The sequence below is a fragment of the Polypterus senegalus genome, chromosome 5 (genome assembly GCF_016835505.1).
Source record: "Polypterus senegalus isolate Bchr_013 chromosome 5, ASM1683550v1, whole genome shotgun sequence".
Classification (NCBI taxonomy): Eukaryota; Metazoa; Chordata; class Cladistia; order Polypteriformes; family Polypteridae; genus Polypterus; species Polypterus senegalus.
Window position 1 is genome coordinate 102,158,528 of NC_053158.1, and position 16,290 is coordinate 102,174,817.

The window sequence follows — 16,290 nt, forward strand, 5'->3', positions numbered from 1 at the left end:
TTCTTGCCTTTTACTTTGTTTCCAGTACCAATGCTTTCCTTTGCAGGCTGATTTGGTGCATTCTTCATTTTTTTTAATGATTTGTTGGATGCCTAAGGTGGCTCATTGTTGAAACGATCAAATTATAGGTTTACAGAAAATATGGGGAGGGCAAATAGTCAACTTGCTCAGGTATATAATAGTTCCTACAAAACACTACTCCTTGTTAAGATAATAACTCTAGATTATTAATATTTAAGCAAATGTTATATTGAAAGCTTCATGGAAAAATAATCTAATGACTGTGTGTAGTAAAGATGTGGATTCGAGAACTACATTTGTATTCTACGGATTGTCTTATAATCAATTATTCTTTAGATAGATAGATAGATAGATAGATACTTTATTAATCCCAAGGGGAAATTCTTTAATTCTTTATAGTCATTCACTTCAAATTTACTTACAAAAGTTTCAGAACTTTGATAAGTTGGGTCCAATATTCCCTCTGAGGAGCAGGAAGTTTTTGAAATATATTTGGTCTTTAGAAAATGTTAACATTAAAATTTTAACAAATGAGAGAAAACCATTCTGTAAATGAAGATGATCCGATTTGCTAAAATCAAGTGGGGCTGATATTACATCCTAATTCTTTTAAAAGCTGATAAGGTTACTGTGTCAACTATATGACTAAGCAGTTTACTTCTATCACATTGACCTTTTCAGTGAAGAACTAAGTAATATTTCATATGTCATTTTAATGTTTCTGCACATTGTCTGCAAATTCTGCACATTGCCTGGATGATGTGAATGTAACATAAATGTAAACTCCTGAATCCTTTTTAGAATTTTCTTTTTGTATCACTGAACTTCTAATTAAAATCAAGTTCGATGTTTGACTTAATTGCAACAGTTTGCACTTTACTACATGCTTTTCAAGAGCATGCCCATTTTGGAACTTTATTTCAGTCCTAATCAGTTGCTTTTGGTACATCCTCAGGATTTCCAATTTTGGCATCATCTGTAAATTTCACGTTTATCTGCAATATTAAAATATTTATCTGTAGTCAATTAACCCACTTAAAATCCTGTTTTGTTCATTACCTCTGATGCCAGTGCTTTTAGCTTCAGTACAGGACCATATCAAATTATTTTTGAAAGAGAAGAGGGGAGACCTCTGGAGTAGAGTCAGATTCACAATGGCAAGAAAGGAGGGACTTGGCATGTCAGTGAGGCTGCTGCTGGGTGACAACTCCTGTAGAGTGTAGTGTCCTGCAGGTTAAAGACAGAAAGAGAATTACAGCTTGGGAAGAAAAATGTTCCCTTTGGATACAATTGGGCAGATCGACCAATAACTAAGTGATGCCAGACCCTCAATCTAGGAAGGTTGTAAAGCCAGAAAGGGGTAGCAATGAGCAATCTGGTTGTCTTGTAGATGACTGTAGATGTTTTTTTTATCATAGAAGGTCTGCCCTACTTGCTCATTTAAAAAGAGGAATGCAAAAAGACCAGTATTTCCTGCCTAACCGATAGGGGGCAGCAAACATTCCCACACTTAGTGGGCTGTTATTCCTTATTACTGCTCAAAAGAATTAAAGGAACACTTTTTAATCAGAGTATAGCATAAAGTCAATGAAACTTATGGGATATTAATCTGGTCAGTTAAGTAGCAGAGGGGGTTGTTAATCAGTTTCAGCTGCTGTGGTGTTAATGAAATTAACAACAGATGCACTAGAGGGGCAACAATGAGATGGCCCCCAAAACAGGAATGGTTTAACAGGTGGAGGCCACTGACATTTTTCCCTCCTCATCTTTTCTGACTGTTTCTTCACTAGTTTTGCATTTGGATACAGTCAGTGTCACTACTGGTAGCATGAGGTGATACCTGGACCCTACAGAGGTTGCACAGGTAGTCCAACTTCTTCAGGATGGCACATCAATACATGTCATTGCCAGAAGGTTTGCTGTGTCTCCCTGCACAGTCTCAAGGGCATGGAGGAGATTCTAGGAGACAAGCAGTTACTCTAGGAGAGCTGGATAGGGCCATAGAAGGTCCATAACCCATCAGCAGGACCAGTATCTGCTCCTTTGGGCAAGGAGGAACAGGATGAGCACTGCCAGAGCCCTACAAAATGACCTCCAGTAGGCCACTGGTGTGAATGTCTCTGACCAAACAACCAGAAAGACTTCATGAGGGTGACCCAAGGGCCCCATGTCCTCTAATGGGCCCTGAGCTCACTGCCCAGCAGCGTGCAGCTCGATTGGCATTCGCCATAGAATACCAGAATTGGCAGATGCACCACTGGTGCCCTGTGCTTTTTACAGATGAGAGCAGGTTCACCCTGAGCACGTGACAGAAGTGAAAGGGTCTGGAGAAGCCATGGAGAACATTATGCTGCTTGTAACATCATTCAGCATGAGCAGTTTGGTGGTGGGTTAATGATTGTCTGGGGAGGCATATCCATGGAGGGTCACACAGACCGCTACAGGCTTGACAAAGGCACCTTGGCTGCCATTAGGTATCAGGATGAAATCCTTGGACCCATTGTCAGACCCTATGCTGGTACAGTGGCTCCTGGTGCACGACAATTCCTGGCCTCATGTGGTGAGAGTATGCAGGCAGTTCCTGAAGGATGAAGGAATTGATACCATTGACTGGCCACCACACTTTCCTGACCTAAATCCAATAGAACACCTCTGGGACATTATGTTTTGGTCCATCCAATGCCACCAGGTTGCACCTCAGACTATCCAGGAGCTCAGTGATGCCCTGGTCCAGATCTGGGAGGAGATCCCCCACAACACCATCTGTCATCTCATTAGAAGCATGCACCGATGTTGTCAGGCATGTATACAAGAACACAGGGGCCATACAAAGTGCTGCTTACAATTTTGAGTTGCTACAATTAAATTTTGGAAAAATGTACTAGCCTGCCACATAATTTTTTCACTCTGATTTTTGGGGCGTCTATAAATTCAGGGCTCTGTAGGTTGATCATTTTCATTTCCATCAAACGATGTGGCATCCTTTCGTTCCTAACACATTACCCAGTCTATATCAGTATAGATACCAAGGAGGATTTCTTTTTCCCATTGAGATCTGATGTGTTTTCAAAGTGTTCCTTTAATTTTTTTGAGCAGTTTATAAGGCTATGTTACTCCTTATAAAATGTTGAACTGAAATGCTGCATGAGACAAAACCAGCCTTTAAGTTTTGTGAGCCACCAAAGGGAACTTACTCCCGGTGTCACAGTAGCTTTGTGGCACTTTAGTGGTAGACAAGTAGTATACCATGCAACCTAAAATTACATTTTCTTATGCACCAAATCAAAAGTTAATAAAAATAATATTTGGAACCACATAGTTTTAAGCAATTTGATGCACTTTAGGACTTTTAAAGAATACCTGGTAACCTCACCATTATTGTTGTCATCATTTTCAAAACAAATTGTGCATTTTTCTCTCAGAGTAGAGTCTTATTGACATTTGATTATATTTTAACTAATATCTTCAAAACATTTTGTACAGAATGTGCTACACATGGGCAAAAGGAACATCAACAGGATGGGAAACACTGTTATAAAGGAAGCAGCCTCTGAAAAGTATTTAGAGGTATATGTTGACACAACATTTTCATCAACTAAGCGATGCACAGAAGCAATTAAATAGGAAAATAAAATGTTAGGTTATATCATGTAAACTGTTGAATAGAAGTCAATGGACATTATATTCAAACTATGTAATGGCCTAGTAAGACTGCATCTGGAGTATTATGTGCAGTAGTGTTCACCATGGTACAAGAAAGACATAACAGCATTTGACGCTATGCAGAGGAGAGCAACAAAGTGCATCTGACATATCCTGATCTGACAGACTAAAAAAATTAAACCTGTTTAGTCCTGGGCATAGGAGACTGCAATGGGACTTAATCCAGGTCTTCAAAATCCTCAAAGGCATTGATGAAATAGATCCAGCAACATTTCTTTCAGCTTAAAGGTGAATCACATGTTTGAGGACACCAATGCAAATTAATGGGAGGTGCATTTAAGACTGAAGCCAGGAAGCACTTCTTTATGGAAAAAGTTGTGAGACTCTGGAACAAACTACTGAGAAAGATAGTTGGAGCAGACTTAGACAACCTTTAAGAAACATCTTTTCGCTTCTTTTTGATTGTCTTCAAAGTACTGTAATGTTAACAACATTTATTTCTATAGCATATTTTCAGACACAGGATATAGATTGAAATCATTTACATGATGTCAAAAACATACATTAAAATTATTAGTATTATTATTATTAATAGATAAGAAGAATTAAAAATAAATAACATACAAAAATAATTAATGTACACTTACATAAAACAGATGCATAATTAGTAGAATAGAAGAGTCCTTATATACAGAATCTATTCTTAAGTCTCTAGAGATGATAAGTTCTGGCCAGGGAGGATATAAAAATGTTAGAAAATTTAAAAAAAGGTAAAGAATAAAACAAAAACTGCAGATATTTCAAGGCCAAAAGACCTCCCAGCCCCCACTGGCCAATTCTACCTAACATAAATTTACTTACAGTTCTTACATTAGGGGGTGGTGGTGCAAAATACCACCACATAGAAACAGGAAAAGAACACTTAGAAAAGTAGAGATTAATAATGATTGCAAATTCATTTAAGAATATGATAATTTTATGCATATCTAGTTTATTAGGTGTAGAACTAAAATTTAGCAACGAAAAAGCCACATTTTTTTTTAATGATCCAAGATGTTGGCCTGGGATATCACTATTGGTAATGTATTACAGATTTTTTTGCATACCCGTATAAAGCTGCCTCACTGATTCTTTTATGTTTAGCTCTCAGAAGAGATAATCTAGGGAGGACCTTTATAGCTAAGGTTGCAGGTTGGATTGTAGGTGGACAGGAAATCTAAAAAATAAGTATGAGCAAGGTTATTTAAGGCTTTATAAATGATTAGTAATTTTTAATGTGTTTTTTACTGGTTAAATGTTACTTATTATAACACATATTTTTAGACCATTCAGCCACCAGCTTGGCCGTATTTTAAGTATATTGTACATTATTTTTAAGATTGAATTTAGATGGTCAAAGCTAATTAATTACCTTAGCTATATTGTCTGACAGAACCTGGGTGCCTTGCCGTTGCAGATGTAATCCCTCTGTTCTCGAAAACATCTGTCACTCCCTGAACAAATTGAAATTGTTGACGAAGACAAGGCCTTATTCAGCACAGAAAGTCCACTACAAGACATTGAGGGAAAAAATAAGAACTGAAGGCCTCACCTGACCTTCAGAGATAGGAAGTTGTCCAGAAATGATGATCCATGCAGCCAATCCCTGGGTTCTCTTTCAAGCGATGTACATCAGTGATCCAAAGTCATCTTTCAGCATCTCTGACAGACAACTGCATATGCCCTTTGTTTCCACATTGGAAACCGCAGTGTCAACATCTTTATGCTTCACAAAGACAGACAGAGCTTTTTTTTACAATTTTCCTAACACGTGCCCCAGGAAACAGTCCCCCAAAATGACCACAGCACTACGGTGAGCAGCTGGTGTAGAGCTGAGAGGTTCAAATTGGCTACTCAATTGCAACAAAAATGCTTCTTTGGGCAGTTGAGGTGGAGGCCATGTGTTCTGTTAGTTGTCCCACACTATGCCCTGAGTGGGAGCAGGGGTGGAACAGATACTCACCGGCTTCAAACACTTGTGGAGTGTGGATGAAGCCAGTAGTCAATTGCTGGAAGGAGAAGCCAGCTCAGAATGCCCTGCTGCATTATAGTGTAGCTTAAGGGCTTTCAGGTGTTTGTAGCGAGTGTAAAGTTTTTTTCAGCTGTTCCTTCAAAATGTTTGGTTTTTCACTAATGTTTAGAAATTCCTATTGTGTCAAACAATTTTTTGTAGAAAGAACAGAAACAGAAGAAGAGTGATAAGCCAACACACAGAGCTTCCATATAAGGCTGTTCAGCACACATGACTCAAGGAATTCATTGATCAAACAAGATCAGTTAATAAAATTAAATGCCAGTATACTGCATTTTCTACCAAAAATATATTTCTTTTGGTTTGAATAAAAGATACAGGGAGTATTCAAATCATTAAGTACAGCCTGCGACGACCATTAGGGCTCCTGTCTTTGTTCGAGCATCACGGGTGGCTGCATGGTGCTTTGATGTGGTGGTGATGGTTCAAAAAACTGCCACAGAAGAGCCAGAAAATGATGCAGAGAAAAGTAGAAATTAATGTTTGCAAATCCCTGCAGAATGACAATTCTGTACATCTACAGCCTATTAAGAGTTCAACTAAAATGTAGCAACAAAAAAGTGGGCTTTTAGTAATTTTTAAAATGTTCCACAGTATTTGCCTGGCATATCTCTATTGGTAAGGTATTCCAGATTTTTGGTGCATAACAGCAATGGGCCGTATCACAACTTCTTTTATGCTTAGCTCTTAGAATAATAAGCAGATCACTATTAGAAGATCTAAGGTTACAGCTTGGAATGTTGGGGGACAAGCATTCCAAACTATAGGAAGATTGTTTGAAACTTTATATACAATTAGTAGCATTTTAAAGTCAACACTAGAGGACACAAGTAACCAATGTAAAAATGCTAACAATGGTGAGATGTACTCAAGTTTTCTTTTCCTGGTTAAGATTCTTGCTGCTGTATTCTGAACTAAATACAACTGATTGATGTCTTTCTTAGGTAATCTCGTTAGGAGTGCATTACAGTAATCTAGCAGACTAAAAACAAAAGTGTGGACTAATTTCTCAGCATCTTGCAATATTGTAAATGTTCTAACTTTTGTAATGTTCCTTAAGTGAAAAATACAGTCCTACTAATCTGGTTAATGTGCAAACTATCTAATGCAGGTGTAAGTGAATGAACTTTGCCTTAGCAACACATTCTCATCATGTCCAAACTGCTGCTTTTACTTCATTTTATGCAGTCACCAGAATACTTATATGAGCCCTTTATGGGTGGTCTTCCAAATACCAGAATGCAATGTAGTTGGCTTCTAAGTGGCACTCTTAATGCTGAATGCCCTGGTTTAGTTATTTTTTTCAGGTACAGGTGCTATTTTCCCTTTTAGCAAGTTTTGTCTTTATTTTTGTACTAATTTCAACACTGATACAGATTGTGAATACATATATGTGTCTCTGTTAATTTTTTTATTTTTTCAACCTAAGTGCATTGCTGTTAAGAGTGGTGCGATCATTTGACCATACCAGATGAGAAATAAAAAAATACTCCAAGGCTGAGTTTGTGCCTAATCACTGAACTGATCTGTGTACACTTTGTGAAACACACACTTTTGATTATTCAAATTTATTACTGGGTTTGTCTTGTCAAAACCAAATTGCATATCTGGCTGTAAGCAGGCTAGATGTCCAAGCCAGTTAGCGTCACCAAGCAGAAACTCACATCTTAAAAGAAGGAGCCACTTCAGATCATAGGATAAAACAGAGCCTTCCATCCATCCATCCATCCATTCTCTTCCGCTTATCCGAGGTCGGGTCGCGGGGGCAGCAGCTTAAGCAGAGAGGCCCAGACTTCCCTCTCCCCGCCACTTCTTCCAGCTCTTCCGGAGAATCCCATGCTCCCAGGCCAGCCGGGAGACATAGTCCCTCCAGCGTGTCCTGGGTCTTCCCGGGCCTCCTCCCTGTTGGACGTGCCCGGAACACCTCACCAGGGAGGCGTCCAGGAGGCATCCTGACCAGATGCCCGAGCCACCTCATCTGACTCCTCTCAATGCGGAGGAGCAGCGGCTCTACTCTGAGCCCCTCCCGGATGACTGAGCTTCTCACCCTATCTTTAAGGGAAAGCCCAGACACCCTGCGGAGGAAACTCATTTCAGCCGCTTGTATTCGCGATCTCGTTCTTTCGGTCACTACCCATAGCTCATGACCATAGGTGAGGGTAGGAAGGTAGATCGACTGGTAAATTGAGAGCTTTGCCTTACGGCTCAGCTCCTTTTCACCACGACAGACCGATGCAGAGCCCGCATCACTGCGGATGCCGCACCGATCCGCCTGTCGATCTCACGCTCCATTCTTCCCTCACTCGTGAACAAGACCCCGAGATACTTGAACTCCTCCACTTGGGGCAGGATCTCTCCCCAACCCTGAGAGGGCACTCCACCCTTTTCCGGCTGAGGACCATGCTCTCGGATTTGGAGGTGCTGATTCTCATCCCAGCCGCTTCACACTCAGCTGCGAACCGATCCAGAGAGAGCTGAAGATCACGGCCTGATGAAGCAAACAGGACAACATCATCTGCAAAAGCAGTGACCCAATCCTGAGTCCACCAAACCGACCCCTTCAACACCCTGGCTGCGCCTAGAAATTCTGTCCATAAAAGTTATGAACAGAATCGGTGACAAAGGGCAGCCCTGGCGGAGTCCAACTCTCACTGGAAACGGGCTCGACTTACTGCCGCAATGCGGACCAAGCTCTGACACGGTTGTACAGAGACCGAACAGCTCTTATCAGGGGTCCGTACCCCATACTCCCGAGCACCCCCACAGGATTCCCGAGGGACACGGTCGAATGCCTTTCCAAGTCCACAAAACACATGTAGACCGGTCGGGCAAACTCCCATGCACCCTCCAGGACTCTGCTAAGGGTGAAGAGCTGGTCCACTGTTCGCGACCAGGACTAAAACCACACTGTTCCTCCTGAATCCGAGGTTCACTATCCGACGGACCCTCCTCTCCAGAACCCCGAATAGACTTTTCCAGGGAGGCTGAGGAGTGTGATCCCTCTATAGTTGGAACACACCCTCCGTCCCCTTTTAAAGAGGGGACCACCACCCCGGTCTGCCAATCCAGAGGCACTGTCCCGATGTCCATGCGATGTTGCAGAGACGTGTCAACCAAGACAGTCCTACAACATCCAGAGCCTTAAGGAACTCCGGGTATCTCATCCACCCCGGGCCCTGCCACCAAGGAGTTTTTGACCACCTCGGTGACTTCAGTCCCAGAGATGGGAGAGCCCACCTCAGAGTCCCCAGGCTCTGCTTCCTCATTGGAAGGCATGTTAGTGGGATTGAGGAGGTCTTGAAGTACTCCTCCCACCGACCCACAACGCCCGAAGTCGAGGTCAGCAGCGCACCATCCCCACCATATACGGTGTTGACACTGCACTGCTTCCCTCCTGAGACGCCGGACGGTGGACCAGAATCTCCTCGAAGCCGTCCAAAGTCGTTCTCCATGGCCTCCAAACTCCTCCCATGCCCGAGTTTTGCCTCAGCAACAACCAAGCAGCGTTCCGCTTGGCCTGCGGTACCTATCAGCTGCCTCCAGAGACCCACAGGACAAAAAGTCCTATAGGACTCCTTCTTCAGCTTGACGGCATCCCTCACCGCCGTGTCCACCAACGGGTTCGGGATTGCCGCCACGACAGGCACCACCACCTTGCGGCCACAGCTCCGTCAGCCGCCTCAACAATAGAGGCACGGAACATGGCCCATTCGACTCAATGTCCCCACCTCCCTCGGGACGGGTTGAAGTTCTGCCGGAGGTGGGAGTTGAAGCTACTTCTGACAGGGGACTCTGCCAGCCGCTCCCAGCAGACCCTCACAACACGCTTGGGCCTACCAGGTCTGACCGCATCTTCCCCACCATCGAAGCCAACTCACCACCAGGTGGTGATCAGTTGACAGCTCGCCCCTCTCTTCACCCGAAAGTGTCCAAGACATATGGCCGCAAGTCCACGACACGACCACAAAGTCGATCATCACCTGAGGCCTAGGGTGTCCTGGTGCCAAGTGCACATATGAACACCCTTATGCTTGAACATGGTGTTCGTTATGGACAATCCGTGGCGAGCACAGAAGTCCAATAACAAAACACCTCGGGTTCAGATCGGGGCCATTCCTCCCAATCACGCCCTTCCAGGTCTCACTGTCATTGCCCACGTGAGCATTGAAGTCTCCCAGCAAAACGAGGGAATCCCCAGAAGGTATGCCCTCTAGCAACCCTCCAGAGACTCCAAAAGGGTGGATACTCCAAACTGCTGTTCGCATACGCACAAACAACAGTCAGGACCCTTCCCCACCCGAAGGCGGAGGGAGGCCACCCTCTCGCCCACCGGGTAAACCCCAATGCACAGGCTCCAGTGGGGGCAATAAGTATGCCCACACCTGCTCGGCGCCTCACCGGGCAACTCCAGAGTGGTAGAGAGTCCAGCCCCTCTCAAGGAGATTGGTTCCAGAGTCCAAGCTGTGCGTCGAGGTGAGTCCGACTATATCTAGCCGAACCTCTCACCTCGCACTAGCTCAGGCTCCTTCCCTTCAGAGAGGTGACATTCCACGCCCCAAGAGCCAGTTTCTGTAGCCGAGGATCAGACCGCCAAGGTCCCGCCTCGCCACCACCCAACTCACACTGCACCCAACCTCCTTGGCCCCTCCCATAGGTGGTGAGCCCATGGGGAGGAGGACCCACGCTACCTCTTCGGCTGTGCCCGCCGAGCCCCATGGGTGCAGGCCCGCCACCAGGCGCGCCATCGAGCCCCACCTCCAGGCCTGGCTCCAGAGGGGGCCCGTGACCAGCGTCCGGCAAGGGAAAACGTTGTCCAGTTTTATTTTCATTGGAGGTTTATTGAACCGCTCTTTGTCTCATCCCTCACCTAGGACCAGTTTGCCTTGGTGGTTCTACCAGGCATAAAGCCCCGGACAACATAGCTCCTAGGATCATTGGGACACGCAAACCCCTCCACCACGATAAGGTGACGGTTCAAGGAGGAGTAAAACAGAGCCTGTTCAGTAAAATCTCTCTACTCAGCCATGGAGCCACTGTGGTTAATATTATATCTGTGTTTAGATATCAGAATTATGTTACAGCCTGTGACAGAGATAAGCATTAAATGACCTTGAATGTATTATTAAGCTAATTATTTCAATGACAATGTTCAACACTTCATGCAATGCAGAGCTCTTTTATTTTTGAATCCCAGAGCTTCGTTGAATGTCATGATTTTACACCCTAATCCAAACTAGCATTCCTTTGGCAAACTTCACTCTTGTTGTATTATTTCTAAGTTTAGTGTTTTCAATGTAAACTTTATCAAACCATTGTATATTTCACCATTTTTGTCACTATCTATACATCTCACCAAGGCTACAAGCTGTTTCCTGTACACCGGTGTCAACAACAAATTTGATAAGTTGTAATAAATAATGTTCACCAATTGTGGGCTGAAAAGCTGCCTATTTACATACTCTTTATAATCAATTAATGTTTATCTATTTTTCATTCCACATTTATCCTATTACAGAATTGCAAAAAGAATAATCCAGTTCAAGAAGAACTGGGAACCACATAGAAAGTAATCCAGGGTGGGAAGCCATCAGAAATCACATTTACAAATGGATCCTTACTCATTCATATAGGGCCAGAATTAACCATGGAGAAAACTAACTTGGACATTGTGCAGAAAAGAACCACCAACTGCACTCTGAACTACACAATATGTCTTACTCATTGTTACGATAAGTAGTTTCATAAGAATTTTTGGGCTCCTTGTTATTTCTGCTGGAATATTTATTATTCCTTAAGGTTTTTTTTATGAATTAGAATCTGTTTCTGACATAACGCTTGGTTTTATTTTCTTTTTAACTTATGGAAAACTTCATTCGTGTTTTATCGCAATGCTATTTTGTTTCTGAAGGGTGCCACCATTTTGTGTTCATTTGTTTATCATCTATATGCTATTGCGAGGTAAGGTCAACCAGACTAATGAGGTGTGTGAAATCATTGGGTCAAAGATATCAACATTAGACTTGTGCACTTCCTACTTGTCCAAGTGGATAATAACTAACCTTTTCTCTTGCACTGACTTTGTTGATTTAATCATTGGTTTTTGACTTAGCATTCTGAATTTTCTTGACAACGATTTCTCAGCTGTGTTTCATCTCCTGGTCCTTGATTAAAAAAAAAAAAAAAAATGTCAGTTTCCACCTCCTAGAACAACACTCGTACAGTCTAACGCAGCTAAATCACTTTAATTTTTAACAGATGACATTATGTGGGGATCTAATGAAGGTTTTCAAAATTCTTCAAGGTAATGGTAAAGAGTAAATCATGTATTCAAAAATTAAAGAGAAGTGCACTGAAGATTTACAACAGAGACGACTGTCATGAAAATGACAATGTGCTCGAAGGACTAAATGCTCTCCTATAATTATCTGTTATGTAGTTGCTAGGTTTATGCTGACTGACCACTTCCTGAGAGGTGGTCATCTGCTCAACACCCTCCAAATGTCAGTATGTGGAAATTAAGTATTGAGGGCTCAGTTTATTGCAAGGTGAGCACAAATATTCACCTGATTCTTACTTTGGCTTAACTGCATGATACCTTACTTTTGAGCTCTGGGTAGAGGTAAGGATTTGTGTTTAGAACCTGCGGTCTAAGACTGGATAGCCCTCTGGTATAAAGTATCCCTTAAATACAAATAAAAGGTATCTATATGCAATAATGAATTTTTAAAATATTATGCAATTTGAAATAGTCTCTCACTGCATCTGCCAAATCAGAAGCAGGCTGAACAGGCTTAATTTTTGTGAAGTAAATATGCAATAATGGGAATGTGAAATATCAGGTTTCCACAGAGTGAATGTCAATCCTGCTATATTTTAAATTAGGCTTTTTTTGTTTAAGTTGCATTTAATGCAGTGGAATTTGACTCTGATCTAACATTGTGTACTTCTCTTATATTGTTTAACTCATGTATAACCTTATCCAGGCGGCACAGTGGCACAGTGGGTAGTGCTGCTGCCTCGCTGTTAGGAGACCGGGTTTGCTTCCCGGGTCCTCCCTGCGTGGAGTTTGCATGTTTTCCCCATGTCTGTGTGAGTTTCCTCCGGTTTCCTCCCACAGTCCAAAGACATGCAGGATAGGTACATTGGCGATTCTAAATTGTCCCTAATGTGTGCTTGGTGTGTGTGTGTGTGCGTGCCTTGTGATGGGCTGGTTCCCTGCCTTGGGTTTGTTTCCTACCTTGCACTCTGTGTTGGCTGTGATTGGCTCCAGCAGACCCCCGTGACCCTGTGTTAGGATATGGAAGGTTGAATGATGGATGGATGGATAACCTTATCCATGTTCACCAACACAAAAACTTTATAAGAAAAGTATTTTGGGGAGGGTTATCTTTGACTTTTGTTAAACATTTTGATAGTGGTGTTTTTTTCACTGTAATGCATTCAATGAAAACCATTTCAGTGTACACTTATTGTGACAATCAAAGATTTGGGGGCCAATGTACATGATCACTGTTGTCACTCATTTGATTTCTGATAACAACCATCCTAAAACTTCCAGCAGAATAACTTAACCTACAGACCATTTTGTATGATAACATGGGTTGGAATACAAACCAATTGACTACTTGATACATGTTTTATTCATCCATTGATTTTGTGAAACTGTATAAGCTGCTTTGCATCACTGGGAGCTAGAGCCTATTTTCTGACAGAACTGTCATCTGTTTTTTGGAATCAATTAGTGCATTGTCAAATGGATTGAAATTTAATAATGTAAGATTATTTATTTAGTACTAAATGATTTAATTTGTCCTACTGCAACATTGTTTTGTTGTCTAAGAGCCTATCATGCAATCATCAGGTACAAGGCACGAACAAACATTGAACAGAATGTCAGCCCATCACAGTGCATGCTTATATACACATTCCCTTACACTAAACCAATTCAGATGCACATGTGAAGAAATACACATCTATACTAATAAAAGGCAAAGCCCTCACTGACTGACTGACTGACTGACTGACTGACTCACTCACTCACTCACTCACTCACTCACTCACTCACTCACTCACTCACTCATCACTAATTCTCCAACTTCTTGTGTAGGTGGAAGGCTGAAATTTGGTAGGCATATTCCTTACAGCTTACTTACAAAAGTTAAGCAGGTTTCATTTCAAAATTCTACGCGTAATGGTCATAACTGGAACCTACTTCCATCCATATATACAGCCACAGCCTGCAGCTCGGTCGCTGTGTGAGGCGGAGTTGCGTCCCGCATCATCACGCCTCCCACGTAATTGAGTGCCTGCTCATATAAGGTAAATATTCACGGGTGAAGGACTGTGCTTAGGATATTCATAAGTGCAGCTACTGCGGAAACCCTCTGACGCTGAACAAGCCTTTGTACACATATCAATAGGAAAGAAAAGTGTAAAGCTTAAGTTTAAATTACGTTCATAGACACGCTGCCTCTAAATATTCACAGGCAAATCCACAACTTAATACCAGGTGTGCCTATTAAACATCTTAGATTCACGAGTACCGATTTGGGTAGTGATCACTTCGATGAATGAAACCTGTTCAAGAAACGCATTACACAATTGAGAAGGCAGCAAAAGAATATCAAGCGAGTGACGCATACAAGCATATTCATAAGTGCAGCTACTGAGGAAACAAAGCAAGGTGTAAAGCTTAAGTTTAAATTAAGTTCATAGACACGCTGCCCCTGGCGTTTGTCATGCCTAAGACGAATATGATATTCGCGAGATACAAGTTTACTGAGATTACGCAGGGAATAAACAAGACTTTTGATCACTTTCTAACGGAGTTAAAATTGCTGGTGAAGGGCTGTGCTTATGCAAACGAAGATGAGATGGTCAGGGATAGAATTGTGTTTGGCACAAACTCAGCAAAAGTGCGAGAGAAACTTTTAAGTGCCAGGTCTGAGCTAAAATTAAATAAAGCCATGGACATCGCAAGATCACACGAGATATTCGTGAGATACAAGTTTAATGAGAAGACGCAGGGTATAAAGCCTCGATGCTAAAGACCTGACAAAGTCATAGAGAACATGGAAGGACGAGCTCAGATTATACACAGAACTTGCAATGCCAGAGGCAGCGGAAAACACTAAAGTCAGATTAGTGAGAGTGATTAGAGAGAGCGGCAGAGAATTGTGTCAGGTGCTGACCGGTTATGTAAGACCTGATGAGTTAACCTTGAGCTTGATGATAAGTAAATTTGATGAACATTACAACCCGAAAATAAACAAAACTGTAGAGAGGTTCAGATTTTTTTCAAGAAATCAGGCAAGGGGAGAAAATATAGACAACTACGTCACAGATCTGAGAGTGTTAGCAGGCACATGCAATTTTCGGGGAGATTAAAAGTTCCCTTATACGTGACCGAATTGTGTGCGGAACCAGTGATGCAAGTTTGCAACAAAGATTACTGAGAGAAGACAAACTGAGTTTAGAGAGGTGCATACAAATATGCAGAGCCACAGAACTGTCGAAGGAGAACAGCAGAACAGTCACACGGGCTTCCCCATTCTATACTTCTCCCAGTGCGTCTCTCTAAACCCTCAGTGCGGGAACATTATTATAAGGCTTAACAATCTTATTGTTACACCTTCTACGTGCATCCAACCGTCATTATTACGGAGTCTTCCTTGCTTTACCGATGGGTGCTTCTTTCCATTCACCTTCCTAGCTCCTTATTTAAACAGTTTTCCTTCTCACTTTTCCGCACCTTCACTGTCTTTTTCATTCAAAATACACGCCTCCTTGTCTTAAAGGAGATAAATGAAACCTGTTACCTTTACAAAGGTTGACAAACACGGAATGTAACTTCAAAACAACATGTCCTCCAAATACGAACCTGATTGAAAGAAATAATGATAATCAAATCCTTGATGACAGCAACACTCATAACAGTGACAAAACAATTACATTGACAATCAGGTTATGTTATTTTTAAAATGTTTCCTTTTCTTTTTCATAACTTATTTAACACACTACGTCTCCGCTGCGAAGCGCGGGTATTTTGCTAGTAGAGAATAGATTAGTTTTGTTTCACCAATGCCCATTTTTATCATGCATCTCAGAATTACTCCTAGGAATTGCACTAAAAGTCTCTCTTACATAACAATTTGTTCTACCTCAGAATAGGACATAGGAAGTAGTTACAAAGCATCCTATTCTCACTCCCAGCAAGGAGTAGGAGGCCACGTTTGAAAATGAATAATGTCATGATTTTATAGCACTTTTTCTCAGAAATAGCCACTCATTATGTTGCTTTGGATTCACTACAAAGATAATAATAACATTCAAAGTAGAAAGAGAACAACAGCAACAACAAGGAAAACATATTAAGGTTGGATTATCTGCTAAGCTACATATAATTGTTGTCAGTTCATAGTCATACTTTCACATACCTTACGACTATTATGGTCACTGGAAATGCCTCATAAAGAAACAGTTACTGAAACTAGTCACAGCTAGAAGTCTTCTTGAGTTGCATACTGTGTTCCTCT

The 16,290-nt window shown here is 41.9% G+C and overlaps 1 protein-coding gene across 3 annotated transcripts in view; it reads left to right on the plus strand.

Moving 5' to 3' along the window:
- LOC120529404 (calcium/calmodulin-dependent 3',5'-cyclic nucleotide phosphodiesterase 1C-like) overlaps nucleotides 1-16,290 on the plus strand; it is a 697,603-nt gene that overhangs the window by 460,943 nt on the left and 220,370 nt on the right. The window lies entirely within an intron of this gene.